This window comes from Hordeum vulgare, chromosome 5H (genome assembly GCF_904849725.1).
Source record: "Hordeum vulgare subsp. vulgare chromosome 5H, MorexV3_pseudomolecules_assembly, whole genome shotgun sequence".
NCBI lineage: Eukaryota > Viridiplantae > Streptophyta > Magnoliopsida > Poales > Poaceae > Hordeum > Hordeum vulgare.
In genome coordinates this window covers 317,738,722-317,759,390 of record NC_058522.1, presented here as the reverse complement: position 1 = coordinate 317,759,390, position 20,669 = coordinate 317,738,722, and positions in this window count along the sequence as shown.

Below are 20,669 nucleotides of genomic sequence, written 5' to 3'. Positions count from 1 at the left end.
TATTTTCAGCCTTACACTTTTTACTTTGTTGCACTTTCCGCCTTCAGATCTCACTTTGCAATCAATCTTGAAGGGATTGACAACCGCTTTATAGCGTTGGGTGCAAGCTCATTTGTGTTTGCGCAGGTACTCTGGACACTTGGCTTGATTGTCCTACTAGATAGATTCCTTGGTTCTGAAACTGAGGGAAATACTTATTGCTCCTGTGTTGCATTACCCTTTCCTCTTCAAGGGAAAACCAACGCAAGCTCAAGAGGCAACAGAAGGATTTCTGGCACCGTTGTCGGGGAGGATCAAGTCAAAGAATAGTTTCCAGTCAACGTGTCAATCTCTGGCACCGGGGATTATTCTAGGTGAAGCTCATCCAAGTAAGTGTCGCAAACTCATCTCTTGCATTTACTTTTTTGCCTCTTGTTTTCCTCTCCCCCAGTTCTGAAAAACAAAAATTTACAAAAAAATTGCCTTTTTCATTCGCCCTTTTCTTTCGCTTGCTTTCTGTTTGCTTGTGTGCTTGTTTGCTTGTTGAAGTCACCATGACTGAAAACAAAAAACTTTGTGAATTCTCGAATACTAATAATAATGATTTTATTAGTACTCCGATTGCTCCCGCCACTAGTGCGGAATCATACGAAATCAATGCTGCTTTGCTGAATCTTGTTATGAAAGAGCAATTCTCCGGCCTTCCTAGTTAAGATGCCACATCCCATCTTAATACCTTCATTGAGTTTGCGATATTCAAAAGAAGAAAGATGTGGATAATGATGTGATTAAATTGAAGCTTTTTCCATTCTCGTTGCGAGGTCGAGCAAAAACTTGGTTTTCATCTTTGCCCAAAAATAGTATTGATTCTTGGAACAAGTGCAAAGATGCTTATATATCCAAGTATTTTCCGCCGGCTAAGATTATCTCTCTCCGTAATGATATAATGAATTTTAAGCAACTTGATCATGAACATGTTGCACAATCTTGGGAGAGAATGAAATTGATGATTAGAAATTGTCCCGCTCATGGCTTGAGTCTTTGGATGATTATACAAATCTTATACGCTGGTTTGAGTTTCGCTTCTGGAAATATCTTGGACTCCGCCTCAGGTGGAACATTCATGGAAATCACATTAGGAGAAGCCACAAAACTCCTAGACAATATCATGACAAACTACTCTCAGTGGCACACTGAAAGGTCACCTACTAGTAAAAAGGTACACGCTATAGAAGAAATTAACTCGTTGAGTGCTAAGATGAATGAGTTAATGAATTTGGTTGCAACTAGAAGTGCTCCTTTAGATCCTAATGGTATGCCCTTGTCTTCCTTGATATCGAGTAGCAATGCGAGCTTGGATGTTAATTTTGTTTGTAGGAATAATTTTGGCAACAACAATGCTTTTAGTGGAAACTACGTTCCTAGGCCTTTTCCTAGTAACCCCTCTAATAACTTTGGCAACTCCTACAACAATACTCATGGAAATTACAATAAATTACCCTCTAATCTAGAGATTAATATCAAAGAGTTTATCAACTTGCAAGAGATTTTCAATGCGTCCATAGAGGAAAAACTACTCAAAATTGATGATTTGGCTAGGAGCGTTGATAGAATGTCTATTGATATTGATGCTTTGAAAGTTAGATGTGCTCCTCCTAAGATCAATATGGATGAAACTTTGAAAGCTATGCATGTTTCCATGAATGAGAGCAAAGAAAGAACCGCCCAAATTCGTGCTAGACATGAATGGCTTAAAAAGGCGTGTTCTCGTGATAAGAATCACGAAGATCTTAAAGTGGTTGGTGTGACTCCCATTGAATCCTTGTATTCTAGTGTGAAACCTAACATTCAATCCTTGGTTGAAAAACGCCCAAATGATTTGGAGTCCATCTATCTTGGTGCTAAAAGCATTGAAAGTGGAGTAGAAGATATCAAAACTTTGAGTAGTAATGAAACTACTACTTTGGATTTCAAGGAATTTAATTATGATAGTTGCTCCTTGATTGAATGCATTTCCTTGATGCAGTCCATGATAAACTCTCCACACGCTTATAGCCAAAACAAGGCCTTTACCGATCATATCATCGATGCTATGATAAAATCTCTTGAAGAGAAACTTGAGTTGGAAGTTTATATTCCTAGAAAGCTTCATGATGACTGGGAGCCTACTATCAAAATATAAATCAAAAACTATGAATGCAATGCTTTGTGTGATTTGGGTGCTAGTGTTTCTGCGATTCCAAAGTCTTTATGTGATGTTCTGGGCTTTAATGAGATTGAGGAGTGTTCTCTTAATTTGCATCTTGCGGATTCTACTGTCAAGAAACCCATGGGAAGGATCAATGATGTTCTTATTATTTCAAATAGGAACTATGTACCCGTGGATTTCGTTGTGCTTGATATTGATTGCAATCCTACATGCCCTATCATTCTTGGTAGACCTTTCCTAAGGACTATTGGTGCTATCATCGATATGAAGGAAGGGAATATTAGGTTTCAATTTCCTTTAAAGAAGGGCATGGAGCATTTTCGTAGAAAGAAAATAAGATTGCCTTATGAATCCATGCTGAGGGCTACATATGGTTTGAGTACCAAAGATGACGATACGTGATTCTACCGCCTTATGCCTAGCTATGGGCGTTAAACAATAGCGCTTATTGGGAGGCAACCCAATGAATTTATCTTTTTCTTTATGTTTTGTTGCGTCCACACCATCATAATTCTGTTATGATTGTGTTTTTTGTGTTTCTTTTTGTGTTTGAGCCAAGAAAAACCTTTATGATTAGTTCGGTGATGATTGTTTGATCCTGCTGGAAAAAGACAGAAACTTTTCACTAACGAAATTATTTTTCATTTTTATCAAGAAAGAGATTTTGAGTTGATTCTTTTTGCTGCTGGTTTTTATTCCAATTGCCCAAACTGTCGTAATTGTTCAGAATTTGTGAGATACCAGAAGTATACGAAGTATACAGATTGCTACAGACTAGTCTGTTTTTGAGAGATTTTGTTTTTGTTGTGTTGATTGCTTATTTTGATGAAACTATGGATAGTATCGGGGGGGGGGGGGGGGGGGGGTACTAGCCACGGAAAAGTGAGAATACAGTAATCTAACACCAATATAAATAGAAATCAAGATTTCTACATTTTCTACATTACCAAAATAGGTGGTAGTTTGTTTTCTTGTGCTAATGATATCACGAGTTTCTGTTTAAGTTTTGTGTTGTGAAGTTTTCAAGTTTTGGGTGATGTTCTCATGGGAAAAGGGATAAAGAGTGGAAAGAGGTCAAGCTTGGGGATTCCCAAGGCATCCCAAGCCAAATTCAAGGACACCAAAGAGCCTAAGCTTGGGGATGCCCCAGGAAGGCATCCCCTCTTTCGTCTTCAATCCATCGGTAACATTACTTGGAGCTATATTTTTATTCACCACATGATATGTGTTTTGCTTGGAGCGTCTTGTATCGTAGGAGTCTTTTCTTTTTGTTGTGTCACAATCATCCTTGCTGCACACCTTTTGAGAGAGACATGCACTCATCGTGAATTTGCTAGAATACTCATTGTGCTTCATTTATATCCTTTGAGCTAGACAATTTTGCTCTATATGCTTCACTTAGATCTTTTAGAGCACGGCGATGCGTAACTTGGTAGTTGGCTTGTGCTATGAAAGTAGTACCAAAGGTGATAGGTACCCAAAGAGGTTACAATAAAACTTCCATCTTCATGTGCATTGATTAGAAAGAGAAGTTTGATTCCTCTCAATTAGTTTTGAGACGTGGATTTGGTAATATTAAGAGTTATGTTAGTACGGTGTTGTGAATCTAGAAATACTTGTGTTGAAGTTAGTGATTCCCGTAACATGCACGTATGGTGAACCGCTATGTTAGGAAGTCGGGGCATAATTGATCTATTGATTGTCATCCTTTGTGTTGCGGTCGGGATCGCGCGATGGTTTACACCTACCAACCCTTCCCCTAGAAGTATGCGTTTAGCACTCTGATTCGATTACTAATAAAAACTTTTGCAACAAGTATGTGAGTTCTTCATGACTAATGTGAGTCCATGGTATAGATGCACTTTCATCTTCCACCATTGCTAGCCTCTCTAGCACCGCGCAATTTTCACCGCTGCACAAACCCACCATATGCCTTCCTCAAAATAGCCACGATACCTACCTACAATGGCATTTTCATTACCATTCCGAGATATATTGCCATGCAACTCCCACCGTTCCGTCTCATGACTTGTGCCGTCACTCTCATATTGCCATTGCATGATAGTAAGATAGCTAGCGAGATGTTTCAACATCATACGCCAAGCTAGATCGTTGCACATCCCGGTACACCCCCGAAGGCATTTCCTCTAAAGTCATCATCGTTCTAAGCTTTGAGCTGTGAGTAAATAAAAGTGTGATGATCATCATTATTAGAGCATTGTCCCATGTGAGGAAAAAAAGAGGCCAAAGTTGCCCACAAAAAAAAGGAGATATGGAAAGAGGCCAAAGATCCCAAACAAAAAAAGGAAAAAAAGAGAGAAAAAGAGAGAAGGGACAATGCTACTATCTCTTTCCACACTTGTGCTTCATAATAAGCACCATGTTCTTCATGATTGAGAGCCTCTTTTTTGTCACCACCATATGTTAGTGGGAATCTTCATTATATAACTTGGCTTGTATATTCTAATGATGGGCTTCCTCAAAATTGCCCTAGGTCTTTGTGAGCAAGCAAGTTGGATGCACACCCACTAGTTCTCCTTTTGAGCTTTAACATACTTATAGCTCTACTGCATCCGTTGTATGGCAATCCCTACTCATTGACATTGATATGTATTAATGGGCATCTCCATAGCCCTTTGATACACCGAGTCAATGTGACCATCTCCTTCTTTTTGTCTCACAACCTCCACCACACTCTATTCCACCATAGTGTTATATCCATGGCTCACGCTCATGTATTGTGTGAGAGTTGAAAAGGGTTTGAGAAAGTAAGAGTGCGAAAACAATTACTTGGCCAATACCGGGGTTGTGCATGATTTAAATTAGTTGTGTGGGGATGATGGAGCTTAGCCAGACTATATGATTTTGTAGGGATAACTTTCTTTGGCCTTGTTATTTGGAAATTCATGATTACCTTGCTAGTTTGCTTGAAGTATTATTTTTTTCATGTCAATAGCAAACTATTGTTTTGAATCTTACGGATCTGAACATTCATGTCACATGAAATAAGTTACAAAGGACAACTATGCTAGGTAGCATTCCACGTCAAAAATTTAGTCTTTATCACTTCCCTACTCGAGGACGAGCAAGAGTTAAGCTTGGGGATGCTTGATACGTCTTCAACGTACCTATAATTTTTGTTCTGTGCCAACGGTTCCGTATTCCAGAAGACTTGTCCTTGGGCTGGAATACGGGGTGTTCCGGTTTCCTCTAAGCCGGGGTGCCACATCGAGGGGCCCATGAGCCATCAAGGCGTGTGATACGTCTCCAATGTACCTATAATTTTTTATGGTTCCAAGCTATTATCTTGTCAAACTTTGGATGTTTTGTATGCCTTTTATATATTTTTTGGGACTAACTTATTAACTCAGTGCCAAGTGCGAGTTCCTGTTTTTTCCGTGTTTTTGACCAGTTTCGGAGGAGAATTTTAAACGATGTCCAAACGGAATAAAACTTCCAAAAATATTTTTTCCGGAATAGAAGATACGCAGGGGACGTGAGAACCAAGGGCGAGACCACCAGGGGAGGCCACAAGCCCCCTAGGCGCGGCCCGGGGGCCGCGCCAAGTAGGCTTGTGGGCCCCGTGTGGCTCGTTTGCCCTACCTATTCCGCCTATAAATTCCCGAAAAATCCAAAATTGCTTGAGAGATCCACGAAAATACTTTTCCGCCGCCGCAAGCTTCAGTCTCCGCAAGATCCCATCCAGGGCACGTTCTGGTGCCCTCCGGAGGGGGGATTCGGATACAGAGGGCTTCTTCATCAACACCATGGCCTCTCCGATGATGCGTGAGTAGTTCACCATAGACCTTCGGGTCCATAGCTAGTAGCTAGATGGCTTCTTCTCTCTCTTGGATCTTCAATAGAAAGTTCTCCATGATATTCATGGAGATCTATCCGATGTAATCTTCTTTTGCGGTGTGTTTGTCGAGATCCGATGAATTGTGGATTTATGATCAGATTATCTATGAATCTTATTTGAGTTTCTTCTGATCTCTTATATGCATGATTTCATATCCTTGTAATTCTCTTCCAGTTCTGGGTTTTGTTTGGCCAACTTGATCTATGATTCTTGCAATGGGAGAAGTGCTTGGTTTTGGGTTCATACCGTGCGGTGACCTCTCCCAGTGACAGAAGGGACAGCGAGGCACGCATCATGTTGTTGCCATCAAGGGTAAAAAGATGGGGTTTACATCATTGGTTTGAGTTTATCCCTCTACATCATGTCATCTTGCTTAAGGTGTTACTCTGTTCGTCATGAACTCAATACACTAGATGCATGCTGGATAGGGTCGATGTGTGGAGTAATAGTAGTAGATGCAGAAAGTATCGGTCTACTTGTCTCGGACGTGATGCCTATATGTATGATCATTGCCCTAGATATCGTCATGACTTTGCGCGGTTCTATCAATTGCTCGACTTTAATTTGTTCACCCAAGGTAATATTTGCTATTTTGAGAGAAGCCTCTAGTGAACACTATGACCCCCGGGTCTACTTCACATCATATTTTCAGCCTTACACTTTTTACTTCATTGCACTTTCCGCCTTCAGATCCCACTTTGCAATCAATCTTGACGGGATTGACAACCCCTTTATAGCGTTGGGTGCAAGCTCGTTTGTGTTTGCGCAGGTAGTCTGGACACTTGGCTCTCAAACTGAGGGAAATACTTACTGCTCTTGTGCTGCATCACCCTTTCCTCTTCAAGGGAAAACCAACGCAAGCTCAAGAGGCAGCAGCATGCCCCTAGGCCACGTGATGTTGGCTTGTCGGGACCTCGGGTGTCCCCCAGCCTTCTTCCTATACTCATGGGTCTTCTTGTAGTTCACAAAAAATCTCCAAAAAGTTTTAGGTAAATTGGACTTTGTTTCATATTGAAATCCTAAAAAGTGAAAAACATGTAGAAAACAACAACTCGCACTGGGTCAATAGGTTAGTGCTCAAAAATAATATAAATTGGTAAATAAATACCTAAAAGTGTCCTAGAAAGATAATATATCAGCATGGAACAATAAAAAATTATAGATACATTGGAGACATATCAGTCCGTAGTTGGTATCGAGATGGCTATCTCTCTCTCTTGATGTTCAATACAATGATCATCGCATCTTCGCTTTGATCTATATAATTTTTGCAAGCACTAAAATAGTGGTAACAGGTTGTTTGATAGCAAGATAATTGTGACAAGTAATGAGTAGCAATAGTAACAATAGGTGCAGCAAGGTAGCCCAATCCTTCTGTGGCAAAGGACGGGCTGGAACAATTTCTTATAATAGGCAAAGCATTCTTGAGGGCACATAACAATTTCATCTAGTCACTTTCGTCATGTCGGATTAATTCAGGATTGGTACATTGACAATTTGATATGTGGGTGGACCAGTGTTGGCTGATGTTCTTACTTAACAAGCCTCCCACTTATGATTAACCCTCGAGCAAGCATTCGCACCTCCGGCAAGTAGGGGTTGATGACCCTCTCGAAGAACTTGTCCTTAGAGGGGCTTGATGAGGCCATGGTGATCTAGATCTTTCAGAAAAACAACACGAAACAAGAATAGGGGTTTTCTCCGTGGTACTGGGGTCAAATCATAGGGAGATATATATAAAGAATTTTTATACATGGAAATACTTGTCCTACAAGAAAGCGAACGAGGAAGGTGCTCGACGGGTCCACTACCCACCATGCCGGAGTAGGAGGGCTGGCATTGTTGGAATTATGCCCTAGAGGCAATAATAAATATAGTTATTATTATAATTCCTGTATCAAGATAATCGTTTATTATCCATGCTATAATTGTATTGAATGAAGACTCATTTACATGTGTGGATTCATAGACAAAACACTGTCCCTAGCAAGCCTCTAGTTGGCTAGCCAGTTGATCAAAGATAGTCAGTGTCTTCTGATTATGAACAAGGTGTTGTTGCTTGATAACTGGATCACGTCATTAGGAGAATCACGTGATGGACTAGACCCAAACTAATAGACGTAGCATGTTGATCGTGTCATTTTGTTGCTACTGTTTTCTGCGTGTCAAGTATTTGTTCCTATGACCATGAGATCATATAACTCACTGACACCGGAGGAATACTTTGTGTGTATCAAACGTCGGAACGTAACTGGGTGACTATAAAGATGCTCTACAGGTATCTCCGAAGGTGTTAGTTGAGTTAGTATGCATCAAGACTGGGATTTGTCACTCCGTGTGACGGAGAGGTATCTCGGGGCCCACTCGGTAATACAACATCACACACAAGCCTTGCAAGCAATGTGACTTAGTGTTAGTTACGGGATCTTGTATTACGGAACGAGTAAAGAGACTTGCCGGTAAACGAGATTGAAATAGGTATGTGGATACTGACGATCGAATCTCGGGCAAGTAACATACCGAAGGACAAAGGGAATGACATACGGGATTATATGAATCCTTGGCACTGAGGTTCAAACGATAACATCTTCGTAGAATATGTAGGATCCAATATGAGCATCCAGGTCCCACTATTGGATATTGACCGAGGAGTCTCTCGGGTCATGTCTACATAGTTCTCGAACCTGCAGGGTCTGCACACTTAAGGTTCGACGTTGTTTTATGCGTATTTGAGTTATATGGTTGGTTACCGAATGTTGTTCGGAGTCCTGGATGAGATCACGAACGTCACGAGGGTTTCCGGAATGGTCCGGAAACGAAGATTGATATATAGGATGACCTCATTTGATTACCGGAAGGTTTTTCGGAGTTACCTGGAATGTACCGGGAATGACGAATGGGTTCCGGGAGTTCACCGGGGGGGCAACCCACCCCGGGGAAGCCCATAGGCCTTGAGGGTGGCGCACCAGCCCTTAGTGGGATGGTGGGACAGCCCAAAAGGGCCCTATGCACATTGGAAGAAAAATCAAAGAGAAAGAAAAAAAAGAGGAGGTGGGAAGGGAAGGAAGGACTCCCACCCACCAAACCAAGTCCAACTCGGTTTGGGGGGGGGAGACCTTCCCCCCTTGGCTCGGCCGACCCCCTTGGGGCTCCTTGAGCCCCAAGGCAAGGTCTCCTCTCTCCCACCTATATATACAGAGGTTTTAGGGCTGATTTGAGACGACTTTTCCACGGCAGCCCGACCACATACCTCCACGGTTTTTCCTCTAGATCGCGTTTCTGCGGAGCTCGGGCAGAGCCCTGCTAAGACAAGGTCATCACCAACCTCCGGAGCGCTGTCACACTGCTGGAGAACTCTTCTACCTCTTTGTCTCTCTTGCTGGATCAAGAAGGCCGAGATCATCGTCGAGCTGTACGTGTGCTGAACGCGGAGGTGCCGTCCGTTCGGTACTAGATCGTGCGACTGATCGCGGGATTGTTCGCGGGGCGGATCGAGGGACGTGAGGACGTTCCACTACATCAACCGCATTCACTAACGCTTCTGCTGTACAGTCTACAAGGGTACGTAAATCACTCATCCCCTCTCGTAGATGGACATCACAATGATAGGTCTTCGTGCGCGTAGGAAAATTTTTGTTTACCATGCGACGTTCCCCAACAGTGGCATCATGAGCTAGGTTCATGCGTAGATGTCTTCTCGAGTAGAACACAAAAGCTTTTGTGGGCGGTGATGTGCGTTTTTCTGCCCTCCTTAGTCTTTTCTTGATTCTGCGGTATTGTTGGATTGAAGCGGCCTGGACCGACATTACTCGTACGCTTACGAGAGACTGGTTTCATCGCTACGAGTAACCCCGTTGCTCAAAGATGACTGGCAAGTGTCGGTTTCTCCAACTTTAGTTGAATCGGATTTGACCGAGGAGGTCCTTGGATGAGGTTAAATAGCAACTCATATATCTCCGTTGTGGTGTTTGCGTGAGTAAGATGCGATCCTACTAGATACCTGTGGTCACCACGTAAAACATGCAACAACAAAATTAGAGGACGTCTAACTTGTTTTTGCAGGGTATGCTTGTGATGTGATATGGCCAACGATGTGAAGTGATATATTGGATGTATGAGATGATCATGTTGTAATAGATAATATCGACTTGCACGTCGATGGTACGGCAACCGGCAGGAGCCATAGGGTTGTCTTTATACTAACGTTTGTGCTTGCAGATGCGTTTACTATTTTGCTAGGATGTAGCTTTAGTAGTAATAGCATGAGTAGCACGACAACCCCGATGGCGACACGTTGATGGAGATCATGGTGTGGCGCCGGTGACAAGAAGATCGTGCCGGTGCTTTGGTGATGGAGATCAAGAAGCACGTGATGATGGCCATATCATGTCACTTATGAATTGCATGTGATGTTAATCCTTTTATGCACCTTATTTTGCTTAGAACGACGGTAGCATTATGAGGTGATCTCTCACTAAAATTTCAAGACGAAATTGTGTTCTCCCCGACTGTGCACCGTTGCTACAGTTCGTCGTTTCGGGACACCACGTGATGATCGGGTGTGATAGACTCAACGTTCACATACAACGGGTGCAAAACAGTTGCGCACGCGGAACACTCGGGTTAAGCTTGACGAGCCTAGCATGTGCAGACATGGCCTCGGAACACATGAGACCGAAAGGTCGATCATGAATCATATAGATGATATGATTAGCATAGGGATGCTTACCACTGAAACTATACTCAACTCACGTGATGATCGGACTTGAGCTAGTGTAAGTGGATCATGTACCACTCAAATGACTAGAGAGATGTACTTTTTGAGTGGGAGTTTAGCGTATAATTTGATTAAGTTAAACCCTAATTATCTTGAACATAGTCTAAGTCCACTTTGAATATATTTGTGTTGTAGATCATGGCTCACGCGACAGTCACCCTGAATTTTAATACGTTCCTAGAGAAAGCTAAGTTGAAAGATGATGGAAGCAACTTTGTAGACTGGGCTCGTAATCTTAAGCTAATCTTACAAGATGGGAAGAAGGATTATGTCCTTAATGCTGCGCTAGGAGATGAACCACCCGCTATGGCTGATCAGGATGTTAAGAACGCTTGGTTAACACGTAAGGAGGACTACTCAGTAGTTCAATGTGCAGTCTTGTATGGCTTAGAACCGGGACTTCAACATCGCTTTGAGCGTCATGGAGCATTTGAGATGTTCCAGGAGTTGAAGTTTATCTTTCAGAAGAACGCCCGGATCGAGAGGTATGAGACCTCCGATAAATTCTATGCTGGCAAGATGGAGGAAAATTCGTCTATCAGTGAACATGTACTCAAAATGTCTGGGTACTCAAACCGTCTAGCTGAGCTGGGGATTGAACTCCCGCAAGAGGCTATCACTGACAGAATCCTTCAATCACTGCCGCCAAGCTATAAAGGCTTTGTGTTGAACTACAACATGCAAGGGATGAATAAGTCACCCGGCGAGTTGTTTGCGATGCTGAAAGTCGCAGAGTCTGAACTCCGTAAAGAGCATCAAGTGTTCATGGTGAATAAGACCACTAGTTTCAAGAGAAACGGCAAAGGCAAGAAGGGTAATTCAAAGAAGAGCGGCAAGCCTGTAGCCAATCCGACGAAGAAACCCAAAGCTGGACCTAAGCCTGAAACAGAGTGTTACTATTGCAAGGGTATGGGTCACTGGAAGCGCAATTGCCCCAAGTATCTGGCAGATAAGAAGGCGGCCAAAGAAAAATCAGGTATATTTGATATACATGTTATTGATGTGTACTTAACCGGCAATCGTAGTAGTGCCTGGGTATTCGATACCGGTTCTGTTGCTCATATTTGCAACTCGAAACAGGAACTGCGGAATAGACGGAGGCTGGCAAAAGATGAAGTGACGATGCGCGTAGGAAATAGTTCCAAGGTTGATGCAATCGCCGTCGGCACAGTTTCACTTCAGTTACCATCATGATTAGTTATGAACTTAAATCATTGTTATTTAGTGCCTGCGTTGAGCATGAACATTATATCTGGATCTTGTTTATTGCGAGACGGTTACTCTTTTAAGTCAGAGAATAATGGTTGTTCTATTTCTATGAGTAACATCTTTTATGGTCATGCACCCAATGTGAGAGGATTGTTCATATTGAATCTTGATAGCGATACACACATACATAACATTGAGACCAAAAGAGTTAGAGTTAACAATGATAGCGCCATATTTTTGTGGCACTGCCGCTTAGGTCATATTGGTGTAAAGCGCATGAAGAAACTCCATGCTGATGGACTTTTGGAGTCACTTGACCTTGATTCACTTGACACGTGCGAACCATGCCTCATGGGCAAGATGACTAAGACTCCGTTCTCCGGAACAATGGAGCGTGCAAGTGACTTGTTGGAAATCATACATACCAATGAGTGTGGTCCGATGAGCGTGGAGGCACGCGGCGGATATCGTTATTTTCTCACCTTCACTGACGATTTGAGTAGATATGGTTATGTCTACTTAATGAAGCACAAGTCTGAAACATTTGAAAAGTTCAAGCAATTTCAGAGTGAAGTTGAAAATCATCGTGACAAGAAGATCAAGTTCCTACGGTCTGATCGCGGGGGTGAATATCTGAGTTTCGAGTTTGGTGCTCACTTAAGACAATGTGGAATTGTTTCACAGTTGACACCACCTGGAACACCACAGCGTAATGGTGTGTCCGAACGTCGTAATCGTACTTTATTAGAGATGGTGCGATCTATGATGTCTCTTACCGATTTGCCGTTATCGTTTTGGGTTATGCATTATAAACAGCTGCATTCACTTTAAATAGGGCACCATCAAAATCCGTTGAGACGACACCATACGAACTGTGGTATGGCAAAAGGCCAAAGTTGTCGTTTCTTAAAGTTTGGGGATGTGATGCTTATGTCAAAAAGCTTCAGCCTGAAAAGCTGGAACCCAAAGCGGAAAGGTGCGTCTTCATAGGTTACCCAAAGGAGACAGTTGGGTACACCTTCTATCTCAAATCCGAGGGCAAAGTGTTTGTTGCTAAAAACGGAGCTTTTCTCGAGAAGGAGTTTCTCTCGAGAGAATTGAGTGGGAGGAAGATAGAACTTGACGAGGTTGTCGAACCTCTCATCCCTCTGGATGGTGGCGCAGGGCAATGGGAAACCTCTGTCGTTGCAATGCCGGCTGAGGAGGAAGTTAATGATGGTAATCATGAAACTCCGGTTCAAGTTTCTGTCGAACCACGCAGGTCGACGAGACCACGTGCTGCTCCAGAGTGGTACGGTAATCCCGTCTTATCAATCATGTTGTTGGACAACAATGAACCTGCAAATTATGAAGAAGCAATGGTGGGCCCGGATTCCAACAAATGGCTAGAAGCCATGAAGTCCGAGATAGGATCCATGTATGAGAACAAAGTGTGGACTTTGGAGGTACTGCGTGAGGGCCGCAAGGCTATTCAGAACAAATGGATCTTTAAGAGGAAGCCGGACGCTGACGGCAATGTAACCGTTTATAAAGCTCGACTTGTGGCAAAGGGTTTTTCACAAGTTCAAGGAGTTGACTACGATGAGACATTCTCACCCGTAGCGATGCTTAAGTCCGCCAGAATCATGTTAGCAATAGCTGCATTTTTCGATTATGAAATCTGGCAGATGGATGTCAAAACAGCGTTCCTTAACGGTTTCCTTAAGGAAGAATTGTATATGATACAACCCGAAGGTTTTGTCGATCCTAAGAATGCTAACAAGGTGTGCAAGCTCCAGCGATCCATTTATGGACTGGTGCAAGCATCTCGGAGTTGGAACAAACGCTTTGATGAGGTGATCAAAGCATTTGGGTTTATACAAGTGGTTGGACAATCTTGTATTTACAAGAAAGTGAGTGGGAGCTCTGTGGCGTTTCTAATATTATATGTGGATGACATATTGTTGATTGGAAACAACGTAGAGTTTTTGGAGAGCATAAAGGATTACTTGAATAAAAGTTTCTCTATGAAGGACCTAGGAGAAGCTACTTACATTCTAGGCATTAAGATCTATAGGGATAGATCAAAACGCCTGATAGGACTTTCACAAAGCACATACCTTGACAAAGTTTTGAAGAGGTTCAAAATGGAACAGTCCAAGAAGGGGTTCTTGCCAGTTTTACAAGGTACGAGATTGAGTAAGACTCAGTGCCCAGCAACTGATGAGGATAGAGAGCATATGCGCTCCATCCCCAATGCTTCAGCCATAGGCTCTATCATGTATGCAATGTTGTGCACTAGACCGGACGTTAGCCTGGCCATAAGTATGGCAGGTAGGTTCCAGAGTAATCCAGGAGTGGATCACTGGACAGCGGTCAAGAATATCCTGAAGTACCTGAAAAGGACTAAGGAGATGTTTCTCGTGTATGGAGGTGACGAAGAGCTCGCCGTAAAAGGTTACGTCGATGCAAGCTTTGACACAGATCCGGACGACTCTAAGTCGCAAACCGGATACGTATTTATTCTTAATGGGGGTGCGGTAAGCTGGTGCAGTTCCAAGCAAAGCGTCGTAGCAGATTCTACATGTGAAGCAGAGTACATGGCTGCCTCGGAGGCGGCTAAGGAGGGTGTCTGGATGAAGCAGTTCATGGCGGATCTTGGAGTGGTGCCAAGCGCACTGAATCCAATAACCATGTTCTGTGACAACACGGGTTCCATTGCCTTAGCAAAGGAACCACGGTTTCACAAGAAGTCCAGACACATCAAACGATGCTACAACCTCATCCGCGACTACGTCGAAGGAGAGGACGTAAATATATGCAAAGTGCACACGGATCTAAATGTAGCAGACTCGCTAACTAAACCTCTTCCACGGCCAAAGCATGATCAACACCAGAACTGTATGGGTGTTAGATTTATTACAATGTAATTCACATGATGATGTGAGGGCTAAATTATTGACTCTAGTGCAAGTGGGAGACTGTTGGAATTATGCCCTAGAGGAAATAATAAATATAGTTATTATTATAATTCCTGTATCAATATAATCGTTTATTATCCATGCTATAATTGTATTGAATGAAGACTCATTTACATGTGTGGATACATAGACAAAACACTGTCCCTAGCAAGCCTCTAGTTGGCTAGCCAGTTGATCAAAGATATTCAGTGTCTTCTGATTATGAACAAGGTGTTGTTGCTTGATAACTGGATCACGTCATTATGAGAATCACGTGATGGACTAGACCCAAACTAATAGACGTAGCATGTTGATCGTGTCATTTTTTTGCTACTGTTTTCTTTGTGTCAAGTATTTGTTCCTATGACCATGAGATCATATAACTCACTGACACCGGAGGAATACTTTGTGTGTATCAAACGTTGCAACGTAACTGGGTGACTATAAAGATGCTCTACAGGTATCTCCGAAGGTGTTAGTTGAGTTAGTATGGATCAAGACTGGGATTTGCTACTCCGTGTGACGGAGAGATATCTCGGGGCCCACTCGGTAATACAACATCACACACAAGCCTTGCAAGCAATGTGACTTAGTGTAAGTTACGGGATCTTGTATTACGGAACGAGTAAAGAGACTTGTCGGTAAACGAGATTGAAATAGGTATGTGGATACTGACGATCGAATCTCGGGCAAGTAACATACCGAAGGACAAAGGGAATGACATACAGGATTATATGAATCCTTGGCACTGAGGTTCAAACGATAAGATCTTCGTAGAATATGTAGGATCCAATATGGGCATCCAGGTCCCGCTATTGGATATTGACCGAGGAGTCTCTCGGGTCATGTCTACATAGTTCTCGAACCCGCAGGGTCTGCACACTTAAGGTTCGACGTTGTTTTATGCGTATTTGAGTTATATGGTTGGTTACTGAATGTTGTTCGGAGTCCCGGATGAGATCACGGACGTCACGAGGGTTTCCGGAATGGTCCGGAAACGAAGATTGATATATAGGATGACCTCATTTGATTACCGGAAGGTTTTTCGGAGTTACCGGGAATGTACCGGGAATGACGAATGGCTTCCGGGAGTTCACCGGGGGGCAACCCACCCCGGGGGAGCCCATAGTCCTTGAGGGTGGTGCACCAGCCCTTAGTGGGCTGGTGGGACAGCCCAAAAGGACCCTATGCGCATTGGAAGAAAAATCAAAGAGAAAAAAAAGAGGAGGTGGGAAGGGAAGGAAGGACTCCCACCCACCAAACCAAGTCCAACTCGGTTTGGGGGGGGGAGACCTTCCCCCCTTGGCTCGGCCGACCCCCTTGGGGCTCCTTGAGCCCCAAGGCAAGGTCCCCTCTCTCTCACCTATATATACGGAGGTTTTAGGGCTGATTTGAGACGACTTTTCCACGGCAGCCCGACCACATACCTCCACGGTTTTTCCTCTAGATCGCGTTTCTGCGGAGCTCGGGCGGAGCCCTGCTGAGACAAGGTCATCACCAACCTCCGGAGCGCCGTCACACTGCCAGAGAACTCTTCTACCTCTCCGTCTCTCTTGCTGGATCAAGAAGGCCGAGATCATCGTCGAGTTGTACGTGTGCTGAACGCGGAGGTGCCGTCCGTTCGGTACTAGATCGTGGGACTGATCGCGGGATTGTTCGCGGGGCGGATCGAGGGACGTGAGGATGTTCCACTACATCAACCGCATTCACTAATGCTTCTGCTGTACGGTCTACAAGGGTACGTAGATCACTCATCCCCTCTCGTAGATGGACATCACCATGATAGGTCTTTGTGCGCGTAGGAAAATTTTTGTTTCCCATGCGACGTTCCCCAACAGGCATGCCCTCGTGCCTAGTGGGCACCTTAGTTGCCTTCCCGTGTGTTTATCAATTTTCTTATTTTTCTAATATTCCAAAACTAACACAAAATATTTTTTCGGATTTTTCGGAGTCTGTTTACTTACCGTATCACACACCTCTTCCTTTCAAGGGTTCTGGAGTGTTCTGGAAGGTCTCCTTTATGTATTCCTCCAGTGTCATGGTTTGGATAATATTTGTTTCAACATTAATAGGTGTACGTGAAATATAGTTCTTTATTCTTTGTCCATTGACCACCTTCGGGTTAGTGCCTTTGGGATTATTGATCTTAACGGCTCCAGACCAATAAAATTCTTCGATGATATATGGTTCTTGCCATTTGGAGAGAAGTTTTCCTCCAAAAAATCAAAGACGGGAATTGTACAATAGACATATTCACCAACTATGATTTCTCCCTTTTGGATTCTTTTGACATGCCATCTTTTAATAAGCTTGGGTTCTCCATTCATCTAATGAGATAATATCAACTAACATCTTTTCACCAGCAAGTCTAAAATCATAGTTGAGTTCTTTAATTGCCCAATAAACTTCATGTTCTAACTCAAGAGGTAAATGACATGCTTTTCCATAAACCATTTCATAAGGAGTATACCCATAGGATTTTTATAAGCTATTTTGTAGGCTCACAATGCATCGTCTAATTTCTTACACCAATTCTTTCGGAACCTACTGATGGTCTTTTGCAATATTAATTTTATTTCTCTATTGGTTAATTCTACTTGACCACTAGATTGAGGATGATACAGAGATGCAATTCTATGGTTAACATTATATCTAGCAAGCAACTAACAAAAAGCACCATGAATAAAATGTGAACCACCATTAGTCATTAAGTATCTAGGGACTCCAAAACGGGGGGAAATAACTTCCTTAAGCATTTTAATAGATGTGTTATGATCAACACTATTGGTTGAATAGCTTCGACGCACTTAGTGACATAGTCAACAGCAACCAAAATATGTGTATACCCATTAGAGGAATGAAAAGGTCCCATATAATAAAATACCCAAACATCAAATGGTTTAATAATAAGTGAATAATTCATAGGCATTTATTGACGTCTACTAATATTACCAATTCTTTGACATTCATCACAAGAGAGGATAGACTTACGAGCATCTTTGAAAATTGTAGGCTAGTAAAATCCAGATTGTAATACCTTGTGTGTAGTTCTATCTCCCGCATGGTGTCCTCCAGGAGGCTCGGAGTGACACTTCCGAAGGATTTTTTTCCTGTTCATGATAAGGTATACAACATCTTATAATACCATCTACTCTCTCTTTATAAAGATGTAGGTCATCCCAAAAAGTAATGTCTTAAATCAAAGAAGAATTTTTTCTTTTGCTCATAGGTGAAACTAGGTGGTATGTATTTAGCAACAATGTAATTAGCATAATCAGAAAACCATGGTGTGTTATGGGAAACATTGACCACACCTAGTTGTTCATTTGGGAAACTATCATCAATAGGTAGTGGGTTATCAAGAACATTTTCTAACCTAGACAAGTTATGACTACTGGGTTCTCAGCTCCTTTCTATCAATGATATGCAAATCAAATTCTTGTATCAAAAGAACCCACCTAATAAGTCTAGGCTTAGCATCTTTCATTTCCATAAGACAATTACTTTAGAATCAACAAAGTAAGATCTAAATTTATCACAAGAAAATACAACTGCTAAGAATTCCTTTTCAATGGTAGCATATTTTTTGTGGGCAATACCTAGAGTTTTACTAGGATAATGGATAACATTTATTTTCTTATCAACTCTTTGTCCTAGAACAACACCAATAGCATAATCACTAGCATCACACATAATTTCAAAAGGCAAGTTCCAGTGAGGTGGTTGAACAATAGGTGCAGAAGTTAAAGCTTTCTTAAGTGTTTCAAAGACTTCTACACAATCATCATAAAAACGAAAGGAACATCCTTTTGTAATAAATTGGTAAGAGGTCTAGATATTTTAGAGAAGTCTTTAATAAACCTCCTATAGAAACCAGCATGACAAAGGAAACTACGAATACCTTTAATATCTTTAGGACATTTCATCTTCTCAATTGCATCAACTTTAGCCTTATCCACCTCAATACCTTCTTCGTAAATTTTGTGACCCAAGACAATAGCTTCATTTACCATAAATTGGCACTTCTCCCAATTCAAGACAAGGTTAGTTTGCTCACATCTCTGCAAAACTCTATCAAGGTTGCTTAAGAAATCATCAAAAGAAGTTCCATAAGCGAAAAAATCATACATAAAAACCTCGACAATGTTTTCACAAAAATTAGAGAATATAGCAGTCATATATCTTTGAAAGGTAGCAGGTGCATTGCATAATCCAAAAGGCATACGTCTATAAGCATAGGTTCAAAAAGGGCAAGTAAAGGTGGTTTTCTCTTGATCAGGTTGTGATAGAGGTATTTGAGAAAAACCAGAAAAACCATCTAGAAAGAAAAAAAATGTGTGTGCTTCGATAATCTTTCTAGCATTTGGTCTATGAAAGGTAAAGGATAATGATATTTTCTAGTAGCTTTATTTAGTTTTCTAAAATCAATTATAATTCTATAGACACTCACAATTCTTTGTGGAATGAGTTCATTTTTATCATTACGGACAACGGCAATACCTCCTTTCTTAGGAACACAATGAATGAGACTTAGCCATCTACTATCAGCTATGGGATAAATTATACATGCTTCCAGAAGCTTTCATATTTCGTTTCTTACCAATTCTTTCATTTTTGGGATTCAGTATCCATTCGATATCAACAATGGGTTTAGCATCTGGTTCCATATTAATCGTGTGCCGATAGAGAGTGGGACTAATGGCCTTAAGATCATCAAGAGTATACACAATAGCAGCTCGGTGCTTCTTTAAAGTTTTTAACAATCTTTCTTCTTCAAGCTGTGTAAGGTTAGCACTGATAATAACATAATATATCTTATTTTCATCAACATAAGCATATTTCAAAGTGTCAGGTAATTCCTTTAATTCAAACATAGGATCACCTTTGGGTGGAGGAGGACCTCCTAGAGTTTCAACACGCAAGTTGTGTTTAAGGATAGGCTTTTCCTCAAAGAACATTTTATCTAGTTCATTTTTTTCACTGATATGCATATCATTTTCATGGTCTAGCAGATATTGTTCTAATGGATCAGTGGGAGGAATGGAAATAGAAGCAAGACCAGTTACTTCATCTTTACTAGGCAATTCTTTATCATGGGGTTGCTTACTAAACTTGGAGAACTGAAACTCATGAGACATACCACCAAAATTAACATTGAAAGTTTCCCTTTTGCAATCTATTTGAGCATTGAAAGTGTTCAAGAAGGGTCTACCAAATATTACAGGACAAAAATTTATCTTGTGGTAAGCCAAGTACTAGAAAATCGGTAGGGTATTTTACTTTTCCACACAAGACTTCAACATCTCTGACAATCCCAAGTGGTGTGATGGTGTCTCTATTACCAAGTTTAATAGTAACATATATGTCTTCTATTTCAGCTGGTACTATCTCATGATGGGGAACGTCGCATGGGAAACAAAAAAAAATCATATGCACACGCAAGACCTATCATGGCGATGATCATCTACGAGAGGGGAGATCGGATCCACATACCCTTGTAGATCACTAAGCAGGAAGCATTAAGAAACACGGTTGATGTAGTCGAACGTCTTCGTGATCCGAATCGCAACCGTCCCACGAACTCTATCCCGATCTAGTACCGAACGGACGGCACCTCTGCATTCAGAACCCGTACAGCTCGATGACAATCTCCACCTTCTTCATCCAGCAAGAGAGACGAAGAGGTAGCTGAATTCT